This window comes from Eucalyptus grandis, chromosome 4 (genome assembly GCF_016545825.1).
Source record: "Eucalyptus grandis isolate ANBG69807.140 chromosome 4, ASM1654582v1, whole genome shotgun sequence".
Lineage (NCBI taxonomy): Eukaryota > Viridiplantae > Streptophyta > Magnoliopsida > Myrtales > Myrtaceae > Eucalyptus > Eucalyptus grandis.
The window spans coordinates 10,971,287-10,994,754 of NC_052615.1; the positions used below are offsets into that span (position 1 = coordinate 10,971,287).

The 23,468-nt window shown below is 38.0% G+C and overlaps 2 long non-coding RNA genes across 3 annotated transcripts; both read left to right on the forward strand.

Annotated features, from left to right (window-relative positions):
- The first annotated feature begins 16,508 nt into the window (after positions 1 to 16,508).
- On the forward strand, positions 16,509 to 18,147 carry LOC120292698. The gene is made up of 4 exons (XR_005550302.1): positions 16,509 to 16,735; positions 17,076 to 17,177; positions 17,301 to 17,343; positions 17,928 to 18,147. It is a non-coding gene; the product is annotated as an uncharacterized LOC120292698 (long non-coding RNA).
- Positions 18,148 to 18,877: 730 nt separating this feature from the next.
- LOC120292697 lies at positions 18,878 to 20,854 on the forward strand. 2 transcript variants are annotated; one of them, XR_005550300.1, is made up of 2 exons: positions 18,878 to 19,609; positions 20,325 to 20,854. It is a non-coding gene; the product is annotated as an uncharacterized LOC120292697 (long non-coding RNA). The 2 variants fall into 2 exon arrangements; XR_005550301.1 differs by having other exon boundaries at positions 18,880 to 19,609; positions 20,334 to 20,854.
- The last annotated feature ends 2,614 nt before the right edge of the window (positions 20,855 to 23,468 follow it).

The window sequence follows — 23,468 nt, forward strand, 5'->3', positions numbered from 1 at the left end:
ACATTACTAGATTGGTGAGGTCAATTTTCTTGTGTCATGACAAGTTTGTTAGCCATTAATATAAGACCACCACTAGCGAAAGGAACAAAAAAAAAAAAAAAAAAAAAAAGCAGAAAAAAGAAAAATAAAAATATTTGTCAACATTAGTGCCGGTCGCCACATGACGACTAGTTGGGACTAGCGTTTTCCAATCAAAATTGACTTAAAAGATTATTTGATAAATTGTCTTAAGTTTGAGGACTGAATAAGTAAAATTGAAAGGTTTAGAATTATTATTATTTTTTGCCTATAAAGTTTAGGTTGAATTAGTACAAGTGTAATAGATTTAGAATTTTTTTGGTATTTTTCCTAAAAAAATGGAGGAAAAAGTATCATTAGGAAATAATTTGTAACGACAATGACCTAGTTAATGTAATTTCTTTGTAACAAGACTTTTAGTCATCATATGTTTCCACTTATGCCCTTCTCGTTCCTTCCCTTTTTTCACTAATTTCTCATCGGTCAAGTTGTTCCTTTCACATGTACCCTTTCCCATATCTCTCTCCTCTTTTAAAAAGTTTCCACAAATATTCCTCCTTAATAACTTTTTTTTTCCTTTTTCTCAAAAAAGATGACATTTGTATATTCCTTATGCTAAAATTCAAATACATTATCCTAATTTAGTCGACCCATTTTATTTGAACCGGTCACATACTTTTGGGAAAAGAAAGAAGGAGATAGAATTCCATTTTTTTTTATGTCATATTTATTCTCTCCCAGTAGACCTCTTCAACAACTTCTTAGTTTCCTCTCCTTTATTGACCCAGACAAAACTAGACAAAACTCTCTCTCTCTCTCTCTCATATATATATATATATATATATATATATATATATATATATATATATATATAGACGTGCGACCTTTGGGTAATTTCCATGACAACAATTCCATCTCTCTCTAAGAGTAAGTTTCCAAGAGGCTTCGATGTTAACATTGCAATGGGACCATGGGAGTCACGTGATGACCCTTACCATATGGATATATGTGGGACCATAGTGAAAATTGGGACAAAAAAGTTCAAAAATAGAACTGAAATTGAAATTAAAGTTGGAAATTTTTTAGGGAATTAACACATAAAAAATTCATGATTCCATCAACAGTCCAAGATATCTCAAATCAAGAAAACGCGATCTCTTGTCAAGATGGGAACCTATTTTCTAATATTTCACCAAAAAGGAAATGTTCAGCTGCTTTGAAAGTATTTTGACAAGATTTAGTACATCCAACGATTACAAAAATAGGTGCGTTCGTGCTTAGCAAAATATGGTACTATAGATGGGTATTTAAAGGGATGAGCAGCTATTATTGCAGTATAAAATTGATAAGATTATATTAAAATGGAGAAACAATAACTATATATTACTGGATGTTTTATTTTGTTGATTTTGTGAATAAGACCTATCATTGACATTTGTCATCCCCCAACTCTATAAAAATAGGGAAAACAACATCAAGGTCCTCCTGCCCAGAAAAGATAGCCTTAAACATAAACCAACGTAAACATGTTATCAAATATGTCTTCATCCATATACTTGATAAAAAGGTGAGTAGGTTACAAAATCAAGATTTTGGAAATTCATCAAAAAGTAAGTGTATATAATATGTATTTCCAAACTCAATTAAACCCCACAAATATCATTTTAGACATATACGAGTATCTAAACTCATATCAAAATCCAACTATAAAATTTTATTGCCGATAACTCACATCCTACCTTAGTTGAAGAATTTGAAAAGATTTGATATAGATAATGTGAGCAACCACAATTTAGTGACTAACACAAATCTCTTCTAAGCAAATGGGCATCCGTGCATATTATAAAGTACTACTACAGACTCATTTATCCAAATCCAATATATAATGTATAGTAAAATCCAAATATGAGCGATATCACTTCAACTCGGTTTTTATACTGATTGGAAATATTCATTCAAATTTCCAAATACCAAAAGGGTAGTATACACTTCATCCGGCTTTATGCGATAAATTTGTTTTAAACTGTACTTTTTGTTTTAACAAAATCATATCATGCAATGCCTGTTTTAACAAAATCATATCATGCAATGCCTTTCTTAACGTATAATTTATTACTTTTAAAACATGAGTTTTACAAATTTATAGAATATCACAACTTACCCTTAACCAAAATCCAAATCGAAAGTTACACCAATCAAAAAAAGTTTCAAAATCCTATTGAAGGCGATGCCATATTCAAACTTACGTGTCAACTAACCTCGACTAAAACTTCAGTAGGTGATGCCATATTCTTAAAGTCAAATCATTCATGACAAAAGAGCTCTTAACAACTACTTTGCAAACAGAGTCAACTCATTTCAAAACTCTAATTCAAGTGAGCTTACTTTCAACAAAAACTCTTTCGAATTATTAAGAGACCATAAAGCCAAAAGATGGCCCGGGAAGGGCAAATTCCATTGCCAAACATAGTAATTGGGAAATTGTTTCCAACAGCATGCAAAATTTTAAAAAATTTATCACGACCAAAACCATAAAACCTAAATCAACTTTCATGAAGTCTTGCTATGCAACACCTAATTTTTTTTTTTACAACATAATTTCACAACTTGAAAACCTCTAAAATCAACCCGGCAACATAGAATCCATACAAAACCTAATTTATAGATTAACTACAAAAACTTGTTCCATTAGATAAATAAAAGTTTCGAATCCTTACCAATTTCCATGAAAGAAATATAATCGGGCTTGACCAAGCCTCTCAAATGTGCATGCATTGAGAGTCCCCTTTGACTTGAGAAAATATTGGGTATACTAAGGAGGCTATCTCAACAAATCACCAATCCATTCATCGGGTGATACATGTAGCGTTAGGCTTATCTTCCATTAATTTTCCTTTGACTTGAGAAATTATTCCCTCCGACTTATCATTCATGAGGAAATGAAAGGCATGAGGGAGAATCAGAAATGCAATGTGGTCATAGCAAAACCAATCGCATAATGACAAGTTAACAGGGAACATGCAAGAGCAATTTAGCATAAATATTGCAGTACTTTCAGCTAGTTTCGGGAAACGAAACACATTACAGAGAACATGAAGCATTCCAGAACGTCTCCTTCTCTTTGTTCTCTACACTGCATAATCTGAATAATTATAATTTATGGCTTAATTACGAAAATTCCTGCACTTAGATAAATAAAAGTTATTTGCTACCAAATAGAATTAATCCGTCTTGTCGAGTTCTCCCAAGCGTGCATGGAGCGAAAGCTCCCTTTGTTTCCTCTCTCTCTCTCTCTCTTTCTCCATTTCTTTCCTTCTTTTCTTTTCTTTTATTTTTTGTTCTTCTTGGCCAGGCTCTGTTTTCTCTCCTCCGTTCTGCTCTTGTAATTTCCCTTGCAATGAAGCAAGGCTAAAGAAAGGCTAAAATGAAATACTTAGGCTTGGGCTTAGGCTTGGCTTAATGTTTTGCTCTTATTTATTATTTTTGCAAGCCCATTTCTTGCAACTTCATTGATGAAGATAAATATTTTAGGTTATTATGTACTGATGGATCCTATGCGGAGTGAGGGTAAGGTCACTCAAAGTTAAAGTTGGACATATTGTTTTTTTAAAGAAAATTATAAATCTATTATATTTGTGTCAATTTGAATTAGATCAATTCAGTCATTTCAACTAATTTTAATCGGAAATTACTGATATGGACATTAGTTGTCCCAAGACACGTCTAGCCCTAATATAGATAATTTTTTTATAGTAATTCAATTTTGTATTTGTTATTATTTTTCTTTTTTTCTTTATTCTTCCTCGGTTGTTGCAAGCGGTTGGCCTCGCTTGGGTGAGGGTCGTGGTGCCCACCACAAGCTAGGCTAGGCCAAGTGAGAGTGATCCCAAGCAAGGCCGCCTTGGCTTGGGCGAGGCCTTACGAGGGTTAGCCTCGCCTAAGCTAGATTTGGTGAGGCCAACTTGCTTGGCTATTACCTATCATCAGCAAAAGAAGGAAGAAAGGAAAAAATAAAAAAAAAAAAAAAATTAGAGAAAATAAAAAATATTAAATTATTGTTAAACGTTTTCCGTGGCCGTCCATATCGTATCTAGTCAAAATTAACTAAAATGACTAAATTGATATAATTATAAGATTTAAGACTAAAGAAATATAAATGCGATAGGCTTATGGCTTGTGTCCCTTGTCAATATAACCAAATAAAAAAGTAAATCATAAAGTTCTAGGCCTTCGTCCTCTCTATAGTGTGGTGAGGAGTGAGAATAGGGACATCATTTAATATTTATTTTTTCATGGAAAGTGGCACGGACATCAACTTAATAATCTTCTTTTGACATCAATCTAATCATCTTTATTTTGGACGTCCATCCAATCAAGGACATCCAAATGCCCCTTTTCCAAGTTCCCTTTTAAAAATTTTAAGATGCAACGGGTATTTCCTTTAAAGATATCCTTAACAATTTCAAGGAAGTCGTAGTCCAATATACTTTTCAACTTTAATGGTGACGATACCGTCACCCGTCACCATTAAAGTTGAAAAGTATGTGCTTGACCACGACTCCCTAGCACATAAATGGAAAGTATAAATAATGTCCCCGTCTTTGCTCCTTCTCACGGCACCATGGATCTTCCCTCCATTGTCTCTGTCCTGGCCAACTTCATCCAAGTGAAATTCCAGGGGAAGTCGCCTTCACCCTTTGAAACCCACCCCCTCGCCACCCGCGTCGCCATCTGCAGCCTCCTCCTGCATTTCTCTTTGGGGCGTGTCGCTACTCGGGTACCACCGCCTCTCGGCCCTGCTCTTTCCTGTGATGGAGCAGCGCGCCTCCTCTTCCACTTCACCGGTTTGACATCGGTGTTTTCGCTCGCCTGGTTGCTGCTCCACGATTCCTTCCACTCCTCCCTCCGGTTCGTGCTGTTCACATTTGCTTGCCGTGCGTCCCTGTTACGGGGCCTCATTCTAAGACTTTGGCTGTGGTTTTACCACAAACTCGTTCTCATGATTATCCTGCGGCGCGCTCCCGTGTATGGCATGGTGGAAGAGCGCGGCCACATTTGCCGTGCCCGGTGGATCTGCGTTCCATGCCGAAGTCCGAGTGCCGTAGTTGTTCGACTGCTCCTGCTTGGAAGAAGCAATTTTAATTGTATGACCACTTTAAATCAAATGATTGTTACTTTAGGAACCTAAGCTAGTTTTGTATAAGAGGCACTTGGGGTTTTCTTCTCTTTATCGGAGCCAAAGCCGTAAGGAATCCCAAGCCTTCGGCGTCAAATTATCTCCCGATCATAAGAAAGGAGAGCGTGGAACAAGTACAAACCCACCTATGTATCTTTCCTATTCCTAGCCATGAACGGTGATGGAGCTTGTAGTGACTAGATCTGATTAAGATAGGCTAAGCCCTTGAAAGAAATTTGGATCTATTGTTACCGAAGAGATTGAAGATGACCTTGTTATGACGAGTAGAATGGTTGTTTCTAGTAGCTATATAAGGGGTAGTAATTGTTCTTGAGGTTAGAGCTTCTCACCTCTTTGAATACATGGTTGAGTGTTGTAGATTTCCTTCTTTTTTCTCGTGAATCTCTTTGTAGCTTTCTGTTTGGCCAGTGGGATGATACGTCGTTTTACATTCTTTGCTGGTGTACTATGTTCTTGTTTATTTATCCATGGGATAAATTGATGCCTTGGTGACATGAGCACAGCTGCAATTTCAAAAGCTTTGATCTAACACTAACATCATTGAGTGATCCCAATCAAAATAAAAGATGTTAGCTTTCTCATCTCTCGCATATACACTGTTATCGCTTTTACTAACTATTCCGATGATAATATAGTTGTAGTTTGTCATTGCAGAATGTGGGAGTGGTTACATCATATGGTCTTCATTTGACCTTTGAGTGGTGACAACTAGATCTTTGCTGTGGCAAATGTGTTAACTTGCAATCTAAGACTTCATTGTCTCACCGCTTACCGACATTCAAGTTGCTGTGGCCAAGGTGAGAAAAGAATGCTGAAATGTTGATTTTTTTCTGTAGGCTTTAGTTTAAGATTACTAAATTTTGGCAGACTTTAGATGTTAAAACTGAAATTTTCCCATCTTCATGTGCTAAAGCAAAAGAACTTACGGTTCATGTGTGCAATGCTAGATAGATAGTATGCAGATGCTCGAGACAATTCTGTACAAATTACACACATCCGACGTTTGTGTCTCGTGGAAATAACTAGACCAGCAAGCTTCCTGCCAAGTTGATTCACAATCAAATTATGCATCTCAATATCAACACCTCATCTCATTACATAGAGCACTCGAGTCTTCAAAATATGATATTTATTTGCTTTACTGCAGAGAACAACAATCTTGGAAGTCGATCGAAACGGTGACACCAATTGACTTGCATGACATCAAACAGAAGGGAAATTATTTTCATATTGATAAGTGCCTCCCCAACTCTGCAAGTACATGCACTTCACTTGCAGTTTTACGAGACCAACATTGCACGTCATTTCTTGAGGACCTCCAATCGTGTGCTCATTCTTTTCACTTTTACCTGCAGAATTGCAATATTTTCATCTAGTTCAGCAATAGCAGGGTCTCAGGTATGTCCACTATTCCAGCAACCTGATTTAAAAGTGTTTGGTATTGGAGCATTTTCCGTTGATTACTACTTATTGTGGAGGATGAATATATATATACGATGTTAAAAAGGAACATGGCTACTCACCACATCATATGGCATTGTATCCATTTGTCGCCTAAAGTCTGTTTAGTAAGAGATCATTTCTGTGATGAAAGCGCACTGTGGGAAAAACACATTTGATACGAGTAATCAATGGGCAGGGGCATTCATGGCAGATGTAAGCACTCAGATTCAAGTTCCTTATCTTCTCACAAAGGTCACAATAGTACTCACTGGTATCATCTTTGATGAATGAATCGTAAAGAGTGAATTGATGAAAGTTAATGGCAATCTTTACTGTGGTGGAAGGCAATCTGTGATGATTAAGATTGCACTGCACACAACCATTGAAGTCAAACCTGCAAAAAGTTACTAGAGACACTGCTTAGGAAATACAGTTCATTAGATCTAAAATAAGAAAGAGTATATGCTCGTGGAGGTGTTGTTTCAAAGTGTGCCTTTCAAAAGTGTATGAAATGTTGAAGTCATAGTCACATTCCATGCAGTGAAAGATAGAGAGCCGACGCTCTACGACATATTTTCAACAGTGTTCCTTCCTAATATGAGAAGAAAAAAGGATGTGGGGTGAACAGGTTCTTGCATGACTGAGGGCAATTCAGCACATGATTAATAGAGCATAAGAGCAGCTTTGCTTCCACCAGCAATAGGCTAAACATTTGACGCTTTATCACAAGCCTCACATGGACCATCCCTCATATGACAGTTCCAGCGGCAGATGACTATAGACCTCACCTGGTATGTTCTGTTCACAAGCTTTGCACCTGATTCTGCTTTCGAGTTTCGTGTGGAAGACCAGTGGATGCTGATGGTCACAATTGTAAAAGACCAAGTCCTTCTTGCCCTTCAGGTCTTGCAAACATAGAGTTCAAGCCATGCAGTCCATGTCAAGGCTGAATTTGTATTCACTGCAGTAGGAAACCATGGCAGACGTTATGTTTAGCTCCTCAAATTTATTGAAGAGAGACGGTAATTATGGAGAGAAGCAGGAGAGACAGGGTTATTATGGAGAGACAGGTGTTGCATCTCTGGGGGAGATCCGATGCAGCTTTTGTGGAGAAAGAATATGCAAGCATAGCATCCATAGGCCTCCCCCAAGATTGCCTACTCGCAGGCTTTGCATTTGATTCTATTTTTCATCCCAAGATGATGGGATGTGAGTAGATGCTCATGAGCATTTTTTGAATGGCCACATTCTGAGAATCCTCATTAGGAGGACAAGCAATCTTGGGCCGTGCAGTAACAATTGATGGATCCAACTGGCAAGAGAAGGTTTTTATATATAAATGCAAAATACTGTTTGGAATGTATATATCACTAGACTGGTGAGGTCACGTATTTCCTCGTGACAAGTCTGTTAAGAATATGGACAAGCCTTGATAAGCCATTCCCTCTTGGGTCCAGCCGTCGATCACATCTAACTTCTACCATAAGACTTAGTGTTCCAGACAATGAGTGACTAAGTTTGCTAGGAAATAAAATGATAGTGCAGCTCCAAGATAAGTATTTATAGATACCTTTCAGTGATTTTAGAGTCCTTAAAATGAGCAGTTTCTCAAGAACAGATCAGAGAAAACATGTAACCTTGGAGCATAATAATACATGTCATTATTTGAAGGGCTGAACAGAAATATGGGATGTGATTTGAGGACTGAACCGATGATTTAGATGCAGATGGTAATAAATTCTTTTATCCGGACTCTGAAGGTTACCCATTTTGTATGTGATGTGCAGGATTGCAGGTATAAAGCAAATCAAATTATGTTAGCAAAAAATTCGGTACCATCATTTCCAATGAAAGCAATATGTGTGATAAATGTTGTTGGCCATGGAAACTGGAAAGAGCAATAGATGATTCATCTTCAGTGAAAGTATGTCTCACAGACAACAGTATCTTTCTCTTCTGGGTTGACCATTCTTCCTTCTCAGGCAATTGTTTCTATCTACTCCATCAATTAAGTATGCTACCCTTTAATCCATAGGAACTTCTCATCAGTTGCAGGGTTTGGTTGCCCAAAATCGAATTGGCTTCACCAAAACTCCTCTTCTCTAGAAGCCTGGCCGGCAAAGTGTCCGCTGGCAGTAGAGTGCTCAACTTCACCTTGCTTTTGTGACATGCATTCCATAGTCAGGGTGAGTCCCATGCATCAGTTTGTGGATCGTGGTCTTAAACGCCAATCTCTACAACTTCCTGTGGGAGGTCCAAATTATATGCATTTTAATTTTCATGTGGGTTCGTTCATCATTTGATTTGACCTTGCAGTTGATTTTCTTCTCACATATATCTACAAGCCTAAATGCTTATTGTGAAAAATAATTCCCAGGAGAGTTATCGTGATACTAAGTCAAATAATGAAGCTAAGAAGTCGATCAGCAGTATGACTTAAGATGGCAAGACTGTCAAATGCTTCTGCTAATTCAGTAGCAGATACTTCAAATTGTTACCATCAACGAAAGGACAAATGTTATTGAAAAGACAAAAATAATTTCCACTTATTGCGACTAGAAGAATGGGGAGATATTTCATTGTTTGCTTCCAGTTTACCTAAGATCCTACTGGACCAAAAAGATTTGGAAGTTTTTTTTTTTTTTTTTTACTGAAGAGAGAAAAAGAGGGACATTCATGAAAGAAGGTACTTTTACTAGCATTTTCGGATACCAACTCCTTATCATCAAATTGCCACGTGTCAAGCGTTGTCATATGGTTGTTACTAGTTGCCAAAATAAAGTCAAAATTGTTCTTGAGGTTAAAGCTCCTGAATTCTCTGAAAATATGGCAAGCATTGTAGTTTTGCTTTTCTTTTTCTGGCAAATCTCTTCGTAACTTTCTGTTTGACCATGGATCTATATGTGTTATTTTACAGAATCTTTGACCATATGCAATGGTTTTGCTCATTTATCCATATGGCTCATTTATCCATATGAACAAGGATAAATAGATGCCTTGGAGACATGAGCACAGCTGCAATGTCAGAGCTTTGTTCTATTGCCATAGATCTAGCAGAATCAAAATGAACAATGTCAGTCTTTTCATCTCTGTCCCGTATGCACGGGTACTGCTTACTAGCTATTCTGATGATGACATTGTTTGAGTTTGTAACTGCAGAATGACAAAGTGGTTATATCATATGGTCAGCATTTTACCTCCGAGAGGTGACAACTAGATCTTTGTTGCAGCGAATGCGTTAACTTGCTTCGGCAACAAGATTTATAAAGACACTTCTTCTGTGGTGTATCCTGTATGTATCAAGAAGCTTTTGGATCTGAATTATGCAATTACTATGTTGTCTCTCTGCCCGACTGGTTTTCAGCCAGGAGCTAGAATTGTTGCTTTGGTTGAGATTCAAGTTGCCAGGGCCAAGTTGAGAAAAGAACGCTTGATTTCTTTTTGGGAGGCTTTAGTTCAATATAACTGAATTTTGGTAGACTGCAGATGTTAGAACTGAACTTTTCCCATCTTCACTTGCTGGAAAAGAATTTACAGCTCGTGAAAGCAAAGCTAGATAGCTAGTATGCAAAAGCTTGAGACAAGTCTGCACAAACTGCACACATCTGATATTCATTTTCAGGGAAATAATAAGACTGGCAAGCTTCCTAACAAGTTGATTCGTAATCAAGTTATGCATCCCAATGTTAGTACTCCTATTCATAAATAACATAGAGCACACAAGTCTTATGCTCAAAAATATGATATTTATCTGATTTTGCTGCAGAAGATAAAAATATCGGATGTCAAGTGTTAGCGGTGATTCCAACTGACTTGCATATAAGTGGGTAAGCTGATACATCAAACAGAAAGGTGGTCTCCTGCCTCCCCAATTGTGTGCTCACTGTCCACTTTTTCCTGCAGAATTGCAATTTCTTCATCTAGTTCAGCTATAGCGGGGCTTCAGGTACTTCCATTACTTCAAAATAAATTTTGTATTACCATATTTCCTGTTGATTATATTTTATTGTGGAGATTTGAGTCTGTATATGATGTAACAAAAGAAAAAAGAACAGGGCTATTTACATCATGGGCCAGCATCTTGTAGCCGTTTGTTGGCTAAAGTCAGGTTAGTGAGAGACCACTTCTGTGATGAAAGCATACCGTGGGTAAAACGCATGTCGATATGATTTATCAAGGGCAGGGCATTCATTGCAGCCAGAAGCACCCAGATTCAGGTCTTTTTTTTTCTCTCAAAGGTCACAGAGGTACTAACTGGCATCATCTTTGATGGACGAAGTGTAAGGTGTGAGTTGATGGAGGTGATGGCCATCTTTATTGTTGGTGGTAACTGTGGAAGGCAATCATGATTTACATTAAGATTGCACTGCGCAAAAACGTGAAAGTCGAATGTGCAAAATTTACCAGACACTGCATCAGTAGTGCAGGTCAATAGATCTAATACAAGAATGAGTATATGATCGTGGAGGTGATGTTTCAAGGCGTGCCTTCCAAAAGTGCATGGAATTTTGATGTTGAAGTTGCATTCTGCGCAGCAAAAGACAGCGTCAATGCTCTTCACAATGCGTCAGTGAGCGTTCCTTCCTGATACGGGAAGAAGTGGATGTGCAGGGTGAACAGGGTGTTGCATAACTGAGGGCATTTCAGCACATGATTTATGGAGCAGGAAAGAGCAGCACTGCTCCAGCGGCAGCGGATGATTGTGAATTGGAGAAAGAAGAGGCAATCCAGACAAACATAGACCTCACCTAGTATGCTTTATACTCTGATTCTGGTTTCAAGCTTCACGTGGAGGGCACCATGTAGATGCTGATGGGCGAAATGGCAAAAAAACTGGGCCTTTCTTGCCCTCCAGGACTTGTGAACGTAGACTTATAGCCGCACAATCCATGTCAAGGCTGAAATTGCATTCGCTGCAGCGGGAAACTATATGGCAGGCATAACGTTGGAGGTCTGCCAATTGATCGAAAGGAAGAGAGCTGGTGATCCCGGCGTTGCATCTCTAGGGGGAGATTCAATAATTATAAAGCTGAGTTGAAAACAAACTAAAGAGGTGCTCTTCTTAGTAATTACAAGTAAGCCTGTCTAAATGATGGAATGAACTATATTTGGATGAAATAAAAATTATGATGCATGCACATTTTTCATCTATGGTAATCATCTTCCTTTCAGTAGTTTGTACGCTTCTTTTGTTGGTACTTTGAATTTATTATACTAATCAAAGTAACGATTGGTCCGACCTTGATTTTGAACCAGGTCAAATCCTTTTTTGAGATATAAAGGAAGAAGACAGAATGCTCTCTTTTTTATCATAAGTATATAAAAACCTCTTTTTCAACTACTTTTCAATCTCCTTAATAAACCATCGGGTTCCGTTCGTGATGGCCACCCTTCCAACATGGAAAGGGGAGGTGAGGGGTTCAATCCCCACCTCCTCGGGAGGATGGGGGGTAGGGGACGCGTAAGTTTGGCGTGGGCGACTCACGTCCTACAAGAGAGCGAGAGCACAAGTCTCATGAGTGAGTGTAGAGAAAAGAATAAAGAGGACCGACTAAAAAAAAAAAAATCTCCTTTAATGACTCTCTCTCTCTCTCTCTCATTAATAGAGTTTCCAATGGGTTTTAAGGAAGCTTCGGTGTTCACATTGCAATGGTTGGACTATGCGGTGTTACATGATGATCCAATGGCCACTCATGAGCAGAAGTGGGGCTTTCAAGAAAGTTGGAAATTCTTTTTTTTTTTTATAAAAAAATCAAGGTAGAATTGCGATTAAAATTAAAATTTGATATTTTTCTAGGAGATTAGCCCATAAAAGCCCATACTTCCATCAACAATCCAAGGTGTCTCAAACTGAAGAAAATGCAATCTTTAGTTAAGATGGAAACCATTTTTAGCAATATTTCACCAAGAGAAAATGCTTGCTGCTTCAAAAGTACTTTAATAGGATTTTGTATATCCAACAATTATAGAAATAGGTGAGTTTGTGCATAAACATGGGGACACGAGAATGCTCATGTTGTGATATATTATTTGCACAATAAATGGATAATTAGAAAAAGAGAGGAGCGGCTATTATTGCAGTATGAAATTGGTAGGCAATACCATATTCTTGAGTCGATCGTCCATTTGACAAAAGACCTTTGAACAATTACTTTGCAAACAGAGTCGACCGCATTTTAAAACTCCAATTCAAGCGAGCTTATTTTCAACAAAAAACTCTTTCGAATTACCAAGAGATCATAAAGCCAAATGATGGTTTGAGAAGGGTGAAATTCATTGCCAAACATAGTAATTTGAAAACTGTTTTTAGCTACGTGCAAAATTTTAAAAATTTATCCCAATCAAGTCATAAACCTACATTAACTTTCTAAAGTCCTATTATGCAACGCCCTAAAATTTCTTTACAACATAATTTCATAGCTTAAAAATCTGTAGAATCGACCTAGCAACATAGAATCCATACAAAACCGAATTTACAATTTAATTACGAAAACTCCTTCAATTAGATAAATAAAAGTTTTGAATCCTTATTGATTGGCAAGAAAAAAAAAAATTAATCCGGTGCATACAGCAAGAGGCCCCTTTTGTCTCCTCTGTCTTTTTCTCGGTTTGTCCGGCTCTGCTCTCTCTCTCTCTCTCTCTCTCTCTCTCTCTCGTCTTCTTCTTGGCAATGCTTTTCACAACTATCATCCCAAACATATATAAGTATCTAAACTCACATCCAAATCCAATTGTAAATAATTTCCCACTAATAATGCTCATGTCCCGCTTTAGCTTACTAGAAAAAGATTTGGAATGAATAGTATAAGGGGTGCATGATAATCAAAATTTCGTCTGAGAAATAATTTTTTATTCCGCACTGTTTCTATAATAGAAACCTGTTTAATAAACCTACTCGGAAATAGATTTCTATTCCAGAAATTGATTTGAAAGATAAATCGAAGTAGAAATTTTTACTTCTGATTTCGGGAAGAGAAATCATAAATAATTTCTCCCACTAAACCTTAATTTCAATGAGTCCTCCTCATCTCATCTACGTCTCTGCCTCCTCCTCCTCCTCCTTTGCCTCTTCTCATTTTATTAAAAATAAAAATAAATAAAAATAAATATATTCATTTTATTCATTTAAAAATAAAAATAAATTTATTAAAAATAATTTATTTATGATAAATAAAAATAAATTATTTTTATTTAAAATAAATTTAATAAATTTATTTTATTTGCCTTGAGTGTTTTGCCAAATAAATTTATTTTTATTTTTAATTTTATTCATTTTAAAATAAATTTATTCGTAAAATAAAATAAAATAGAATAAATAAAATAAATTTATTTTTAAGGATATTTTTATTTTAAAATAAAATGATATTTTTATTTTATTTTTTATGATTTATTTTATTTTATTTTATTTTATTTTATTCTTTTATTTTTTTGTTACTAAATCATTTTTATTTTTATTTTTTGTATTAAAGGTCGATTTGGCCGTTGTCGCCGCTGCCCGAAAAGGAAGAAATTTTTTTAGACGTTATCAAACTGGATTTCTATTTTTAGAGTAGAAATTTTCAGACGTTATCAAACGGTTATTTTTGCTTAGAAACTCTTCTAGAAATAGAAATATAAAAATCTATTTCTGTTCCAAAAACTATTTCTGGAACAGAATGGTTGTCATGCGCGCCCTAAGTAACCACAGCTTAATGACTAATCCAAATCTCTCCTAAATAGATCAAGAATCTACTATGATAAAGCAATACTAGAGATTCATTTATCCAAATCCAATATATTATGTACAATAAAATCAAAATATGAATAATGTCACTTTAAAGCAACTTCATCCTAATAAATTATATACCAAAAGGGTAGTAAATGCTCCATTTGATTTTATAAAACAAATATATTTCAAACATTACTTTTCATTTTAAAAATCATTTTGTGCAATGCTTTTCACAACTTATAATATATCAAATCCCTATCACTTTCAAGACATGAGTTTCTGATTTGTAGAGGATAACAACCACCCCTAAATAAAATTCAAATCAAAAGTTACACCGCTTGAAGAGTCTCATAGTCCTATCAAAGTTTATCTACATGTCAAACTTATATGTCAACTAACCTCGACTAAAAATTTAGTAGGCAATACCATATTCTTGAGTCAAATCGTCCATTTGACAAAAGACCTTTGAACAATTACTTTGCAAACAGAGTCGACCGCATTTTAAACTCCAATTCAAGCGAGCTTATTTTCAACAGAAAACTCTTTCGAATTACCAAGAGATCATAAAGCCAAATGATGGTTTGAGAAGGGTGAAATTCATTGCCAAACATAGTAATTTGAAAACTGTTTTTAGCTACGTGCAAAATTTTAAAAATTTATCCCAATCAAGTCATAAACCTACATTAACTTTTCTAAAGTCCTATTATGCAACGCCCTAAAATTTCTTTACAACATAATTTCATAGCTTAAAAATCTGTAGAATCGACCTAGCAACATAGAATCCATACAAAACCGAATTTACAATTTAATTACGAAAACTCCTTCAATTAGATAAATAAAAGTTTTGAATCCTTATTGATTGGCAAGAAAAATTAATCCGGTGCATACAGCAAGAGGCCCCTTTGTCTCCTCTGTCTTTTTCTCGGTTTGTCCGGCTCTGCTTTCCTTCTTTCTCTCTTCTCTTTTCGTCTTCTTCTTGGCAAACTCTGTTTCATCATCTCTTTTCGCTCTAGTAATTCCCTTAACACGGCATCAATTGAGGCAAGACCAAAGAAAGGACTTTAACGAGACACTTGGGCTTGGGCTTAATCCATGGCGGGAAGTTGATTTCGCCCTTCGAAACTCACCCCGTCGCCACCGGGCGTTGCCATCTCGCAGCTCGCTTCCCCGCATTTCTTGTTGCCGCGTCTCGCAATCGGGCACCCCCGCCTAGCGGCCGCTCTCCTCCTCGTGATGGAGCATCATCGCACCTCCTCATCGACTTCACCGGTTCCATATTGGTGGCTTCGCTCGCGTGGTTGCTGTTCCACGACTCCTCCCACTCCGTCCTCTCGGTTGTTCGTGCTACTCCTCGTTGCTTTCCGTGAGTCTCTTGCGCAGCCTCTTTCAAAACCTTTGGCTTTGGTTTACAATAAAATCTTGGCCATGATTTTCCGTGCGGCGCCGTTTTGTCTATGGCATGGTGGAAGAGCACAGCCACATCCACCACACCCGGTCGTGGATCGGCGTTTGTCATCGGGAAGTCTCGAGCGCCCTAGTTGTTTGACTGATGTTCCTCGCTTGGATAAAGTAATCTAACTACTTTAAAACGAAAGAATAAGTACTTTAGGAAGCTAGCTAGTTTTGTTTAGGAGGCGCTTGGGGCTTGTTGCGACTATATCTGAATCCATAAGAAAATCGCAAGCCTTCGGCATCGAATTATCTCCAGACCATAAGAAAGGAAAGCAGGGAACAAGTAAAACCAATTGTTATCGAAGAGATCAAAGACGACCTCAACAATTGTTACCGAGGGAAGAATAGTCGTTTCTATAGCCATATACGGGGGAGTAATTGTTCTTGAGGTTAAAGCTTCGACCTCTTTCAAAGCATTGCTGAGTGTTGCAGATTTCCTTCTTTTTTTATGAATCTCTTTGTAGCTTTCTGTTTGGCCAGTGGATCCATATATGTGTCATTTTACATTCTTTGCTGGTGTACTATGGTTTTGCTCATATATCCATATGAACTGGGATATATAGATGCCTTGGCAACGTGGGACACAGCTACAATTTCAAAAGCTTTGATCTAACACTAACATCATTGAGTGATCAAACCAAAATGAAAGATGTCAGCTTTTTCATCTCTCGTTCCATATACACCATTACTGCTTACTAGCTATTCCGATGATAATATAGTTGTAGTTTGTCATTGCAGAATGTGGGAATCCTTACATCATAGTCTCTATTTGACCTCCTAGAGGTGACAACTAGATCTTTGCTGTGGCAAATGCGTTAAATTGCAATCTAAGACTACGTTATCTCGCTGGTGGATTGGTTTTTGGCCGGGAGCTTGAATTGTTGCTTCAGTTGGACATTCAAGTTTCTGGGGCCAAGGTGAGAAAAGAATGCTGAAATGTAGATTTTTTTTTGGCAGGCTTTAGCTCAAGATTACTGAATTCTGGTTGACTGTAGATGTTCGAACCGAACTTTTCCCACTCTTCATGTGCTAAAGAATATACAGTTCATGTATGCAAAGCTAGATAGATAGTATGCAGATGCACGAGACGCGTCTCGTATAAACTACACCCATCTGATGTTGGTATCTCGAGGAAATAATTAGACCGGCAAGCTTCCGCAAGTTGATTCACAATCAAATTATGCATCCCAGTGTCAACACTTCATTTGATTACGTAGAGCACTCAAGTCTCGCACTTAAAATCTGCTTTTGCTGCAGAGAGCTACAATGCTTGGATGTCGACCGTGGCAGTGAATCCAATTGACTTGCATGGGAGCATAAGTTGAAACATCAAACAGAAAGGAAATTCTTTTTGTCTTGGTAAGTGCCTCCCAAACTCTGCAACTAAATGTACTTACATTTGCGGCTTTTGGAGACCAACATTGCCCGTCTTTTCTTGAGTACCTCCAATTGCATATTCATTCTTTCAAATTTTTCCTACAGAAATGCAATATTTTCATGGAGTTCAGAGTAGCAGGGTCTTCAGGTACTTACACTATTCCAGCAACCTGTATTTAAAAAATGTTTGGTATTGGAGCATTTTTCTTGATTATTACTTATTGTGGAGGATGAGTCTATATATATGATGTTAAAAAGGAACATGGCTATTCACCACATCACATGGTATTGTATCCATTTGTTGCCTAAAGTCTGTTTAGTAAGATAGCACTTGTGACGAAAATGCACGGTGGGCAATACACATTTGATATGAGTAATCAATGGACAGGGGCATTCATTGCAGACATAGGCACCCAGATTCAGGTTCCTTATCTTCTCACAAAGGTCACAATAGTACTCACCGGTATCATCTTTGATGAACGAAACGTAAAGTGTGAGTTGATGAAAGTTAATGGCAATCTTTTACTGTAGTGGAAAGCAATCTGTGATGACTAAGATCGCACTGCACACAACCATAAAAGTTGAACCTGCAAATTTTACCAGAGACACTGCATAGGAAGCACAGTTCTGTAGACTAAAATAAGAAAGAGTATAAGTTCGTGTAGGTGATTTTTCAAAGTGGGCCTTTCAAAAGTGCATGAAATGTTGAAGTCGTAGTCAAATTCCATGCAGTGAAAGACAGAGCGTCAACACTCTTCACAATGTATGCAACGCTCCTTCCTAATATGAGAAGAAAAAGGATGTGTGGCGTGAACAGGTTGTTGCATAACTGAGGGCAATTCAGCACATGATTTATAGAGCAGAAAAGAGCAGCTCTGCTCCAGCCAGCAATAGGTTAAACATCTGATGGATTCATCACAAACCTTGCATGGACCATCCTTCATATGACAGTTCCAGCGGCAGAGGATGATCGTGCGGTGGAGAAAGAATAGGCAATCAAGACAACCATGGACCTCACCTGGGATGTTCTCTTCACAAGCTTTGCACCTGATTCTGCTTTTGAGTTTCGTGAGGAAGGCCAGTGGATGCCGATGGTCACAACTGTAAAAAACCAAGTCCTTCTTGCCCTTCATGTCTTGCGAACATAGAGTTAAAGCCATGCAGTCCATGTCGAGGCTGAATTTGCATTCACTACAGTAGGAAACCATGGCAGGCGTTGCGTTTAGCTCCTCCAATTGATCGAAAGCAGGAGAGAGAGAGAGGGTGATCATGGAGAGACAGGTGTTGCATCTCTGGGGAGATTCGGTGCAGCTTTTGTGGAGAAAGAATATGCATGCATAGCATCCATAGACCTCCCCCAAGATTGCTTGCTCGCAGGCTTTGCATTTGATTCTATTTTTCATCCCGAGATGATGGGATGTGAGCAGATGCTCATGAGCATTTGTTGGATGGCCAAATTCTGAGAGTCCTCATTGGGAGGACAAGCAATCTTGGGTCATGCACTAAGAATTGACGGATCCGACTGTTAGGAGAAGGTTGTCATATATAAATGCAAAATATTGATTGATATATATATATATATCACTACACTAGTGAAGTCACGTATTTCCTTGTGACCAAGTTTGTTAGGAATATAGACGAGCCTTGATAAGCATTCCCTCTTGGGTTCATCCATCGATCGCGTCTTCTACCATATTAGACTTAGTGTTCCAGACAATGAGTGACTAAGTTTGTCAGGAAATAAAATAATAACACAGCTTCAAGATGAGTATTTATAGATACGTCTTAGTGATTTTAGAGTGCTCAAAATGAGCAATTCTCAAGAACAGATCAGAGAAAGCATATAACCTTGGAGCATAATCACATGTCATTATTTGAAGAGTTAAAGAGATATATGCGATGTGATTTGAGGACTGAACTGATGATTTAGATGCAGATGGTAATAAATTCTTCTCTGGACTCTGAAGGTTAGCCATTTTGTATGAGATATGCAGGATTGCAGGTATCATAAAGCAAATCAAAATTATGTTAGCAAAAAATTTGGTACTGTCATCTCCAATGAAAGCAAAATGTGTGATAAATGTTGTTGGCCATGGAAACTGCAAAGAGCAATAGATGATTCATCTTCAGTGAAAGCATGTGTCACAGAGAACATTATCTTCTCTTCTTGGTTGACCATTCTTCCTTGTCGGGCAATTGTTTCTATCTACTTCATCAATTATGTATGCTATCCTTTAATCCATAGGAACTTCTCATCAGTTGCAGGGTTTGGTTGCCCAAAATCGACTTGGCTTCGCCAAAACTCCTCTTCTTTAGAAGCCTGGCTGGCATGGCAACCCACTGGCAGTAGGGTGGTCAACCTTGCCTCGGTTTCGTGACATGCTATCTTTCCCCTCTGCATTCCATAGTCAAGGGTGAGTCCCATGTGTCAGTTTGTGGATAGCGGTCTCACACAAAAATCCCTACAGATTCCTGTAGGTGGTCCAAATTATATCTATTTTAATTTTCATGTGGTTCATTCATCATTTGATTTGACCTTGAAGTTGGTTTTCTTCTTATTTATTTACAAGCCTAAACGCTTATTGTAAAAAATGATCGACTCGATAACATAAGAAGGCAGCACTGTCAAATGCTTCTGCTAATTTGGTGGCAGATACTTAAAATTGTTACCGTCAGTGGAAGGGCAAATGTTATTGAAAAGACCAAAAATACTTCGACAATTATTACGAGTAGAATGGGGAGATGTTTCATTGGTTGTTTCAAGGTTACCTAAGATCCTGCTAGACCAAAAGACTTGGAAGTTTTTTCTTTACTGAAGAGAGAAAAAGAGGGATGTACATGAAAAATGGCACTTTTACTAGTATTTTCAGATAGCAGCACCTTATTATCGCATTGCCACATGTCAAACGCTGTCGTATGGTTGTTACTAGTTGCCAAAATAAAGTCAAAATTGTTCTTGAGGTTAAAGCTTCTGAATTCTTTTGAAAATATCGCGAGCGTCACAGTTTTGCTTTTCTTTTTCTGGCAAATCTCTTCGTGACTTTCTGCTTGGTCAGGGATTTATATGTGTTATTTTACAGACTATTTGATGTTATACAATCGTTTTGCTCATTTATCCATATGAACTAGGATAAATAGATGCCTTGGAGACAGGAGCACCGCTGCAATATCAGAGCTTTCTTCTATTGTCAGAGTTAGCAGAATCAAAATGCACAATGTCAGTTTTTTCATCTGTCCTGTATGCACGGGTAATGCTTACTAACTATTCTGATGATAACATCTTTTGAGTATGTCGTTGCAGAACGACAGTGGTCACATCATATAGTCAGCATTTTACCTCTAAGAGGTGACAACTAGATCTTTGTCGTGGCAAATGCATCAACTTGCTTCAGCAAATAAGATTTATGAAGACAAACCTCTTCAGTGGTGTATCCTGCATGTATCCGGAAGCTCTTGGATCTGAATAATGCAATGACTATGTTGTCTACCGGGCTAAATTGGTTTTCGGCCAGGAGGATGAATTGTTGCTTTAGTGGGAGATTCAATTTTGAGCCAAGGTGCGAAAAGAACGCTTGATTTCTTTTTTGGGAGGCTTTAGTTCAATATAACTGAATTTTGGTAGACTGCAGATGTTAGAACCAAACTTTTCCCATCTTCATGTGCTAGAAAATAATTTACAGTTCATGAATGCAAAGCTCGATAGATAGTATGCAAAAGCTCGTGGCTAGTCTGCACAAACTACATAACCTGATATTCATTTTCAAGGAATTAATAAGACCGGCAAGCTTCCTAACAAGTTTATTCATAATCAAATTATGCATCCCAATGTTAATACTCCTATTCATAACACAGAGCACACGAGTCTTACACTCAAAAATATGATATTTATCTGCTTTTGCTCAGAAGATAACAATATCAGATGTCAAGTGTTGGCAGAGATTCCAAGTGACTTGTGTAAGAGCGTAAGTTGAAACATCAAACAAAAAGGCGGTCCTCCCCAATTCTTTCCTTCTGGATAAGAGCCTCCCCAACTCTTCAACTACACGAACTTCGCTTGCAGCTTTTTGAGACCACCATTGCAGGTCTTCTTTTGAGTACCTCCAATTGTTGGCTCACTCTGTCCACTTTTTCCTGTAGAAATGCATCTAGTTCAGCAAAATCAAGGCTTCAGGTACTTCCATTACTTTAAAAAAATTTTGGTATTGCCACATTTTCTGTTGATTATAACTTATTGTGGAGATTGAGTCTCTATATGATATAACAAAAGAAAAAAGAACAGGGCTATTCACCAGATCACAAGGCAGCATCTCGTGGCCATATGTTGGCTAAAGTCAGTTTAGTGCGAGAGCATTTCTGTGATGAAACCAAACTGTGGGTAAAACGCATTTGATATGAGTAATCAATGGACAAGGGCATTCATCAAAGATGGTATCACCCAGTTTCAGGTCCGTTTCTCTCAATGGTTGCAATAGTACTCACTGGCATCGTCTTCAATGAACATAGCGTAGAATTTGAGTTGATGGAGGTGATGGCGATCTTTATTGTTGGTGTTAACCGTGGAAGGCAATCATTGTTGACATAAAGATTGCACTGCACAAGAATGCGAAAGTTGAATGTGCAAAATTTACCAGACACTGCATAGGAAGCGCGGGTCGGTAGATCTAGTATAAGAAAGAGTATATGCTCGAGGAGCTGATGTTTCAAAGTGGGCCTTTCAAAAGCGCATGGAATGTTGAAGTCGAAGTCGCATTCTGCGTAGCGAAAGACAGTTCACGACATGCATCAGTGAGCCTTCCTTCCTGATACCGGAAGAAGTGGATGTGCCAGGGTGAACAGGGTGTTGCATAACTGAGGGTAATTCAGCACATGATTTACAGAGCAGAAAAGAGCAGCTCTGCTCCAGGCAGGCATGGGCTAAACCGCGAGCCTTGCTCGCACCATCCTTCATTCGACCCAGCTCCAGTGGCAGCAGATGATAGTGAATTGGAGATAGAAGAGGCAATCCAGACAAGCATAGACCCCACCTAGTATGCTGCTTTATTCTCAGCTTTACACCCATATTCTGGTTTCGAGCTTCACGTGGAAGGACACCAGTAGATGCTGATGGGCGAAATGGTTTAAAAAAAAACTGAGCGTTTCTCGGCCTCCAGATCTTGCGAACATAAGAGTTATAGCCACGCAGTCCACGTCAAGGCTGAAATTGCATTTGCTGGAGGGGGAAACCAGATAGCAGACATTACATTGGAGGTCTACCGATTGATCGAAAGCAAGAAAAAGGGTTGATTATGGAGAGAGGGGCGTCGCTTCTCTGGGGTAGATTCGGTGCAGTTCTCGTGAACTAGGAATATGCACCGTGTAGCATCCATAGACCTCCTTGCAGGCGTTGCATTTGACTCTACTTTTCGTCCCAAAATGGAGGGATGTGAGCAGATGCTAATGAGCAAAATGCAGGATGGATTCTCAGAATCCTCATCAGGCTTAATTGTGACTAGGCAGACGAAGCAATATCCGGCCGTGCACTAACGCTCAACCGTCCGAATGGCAAGAAGGAAGCTTGCTCACACACATGGCAACTCCGATGATCCTCCTCATCGTTGGCCGCTAGGCAGTCAAGTCGGGGCAGCGGGTGAGACTGGTGTCCAAGTGCGGACAGCATGCTAAATTCGGCATGACTCATAAAAGAAGAAACGACACGATTCACAGTGTGAGCTGAGCTGCGCATTGGAGATCAGCACGCATGACATTCCAAGCAAGTACAGGCTTCTTCGCTCAGGTTTCGGAGATTCAATACATGATCACCAAGGCAAATTTGGAAATAAAAATGCGTTTTGAATGGAGTTATAGTTGTTGAGTGTTATCAACACGAAGTAAATGTGGTGAAATTAATTTTACCCCACTCCCGCATCATTTGATGTTGTGTTTCAGTGCTAATTTGTAGAATTCTTTTTTTTTTTTATGCTATAATGCAATGGTTAATGAAACTAAAGTAGCCCATGAAAAGTTTCATATCTTGTTCATTTAAAGTCAGCTGCAATCCGACCAAAAAATAAAAATCAGCTGCAACTATAATTTAATTTTCCATAAGTTAACCAATAAATAAAACTCCAAACATTGGTTAAGGTCATAAAGGTGCATCACCTTGGGCTAGTCTATACATATATTAGAAATTCTTATCCAACTTACTATGAATGCTACTTACTTAAGACTATAGTGCGATGACTTTTTATAAATTACTACTTAATAGCGTATAAAACTAAATTCACCGTATATGTA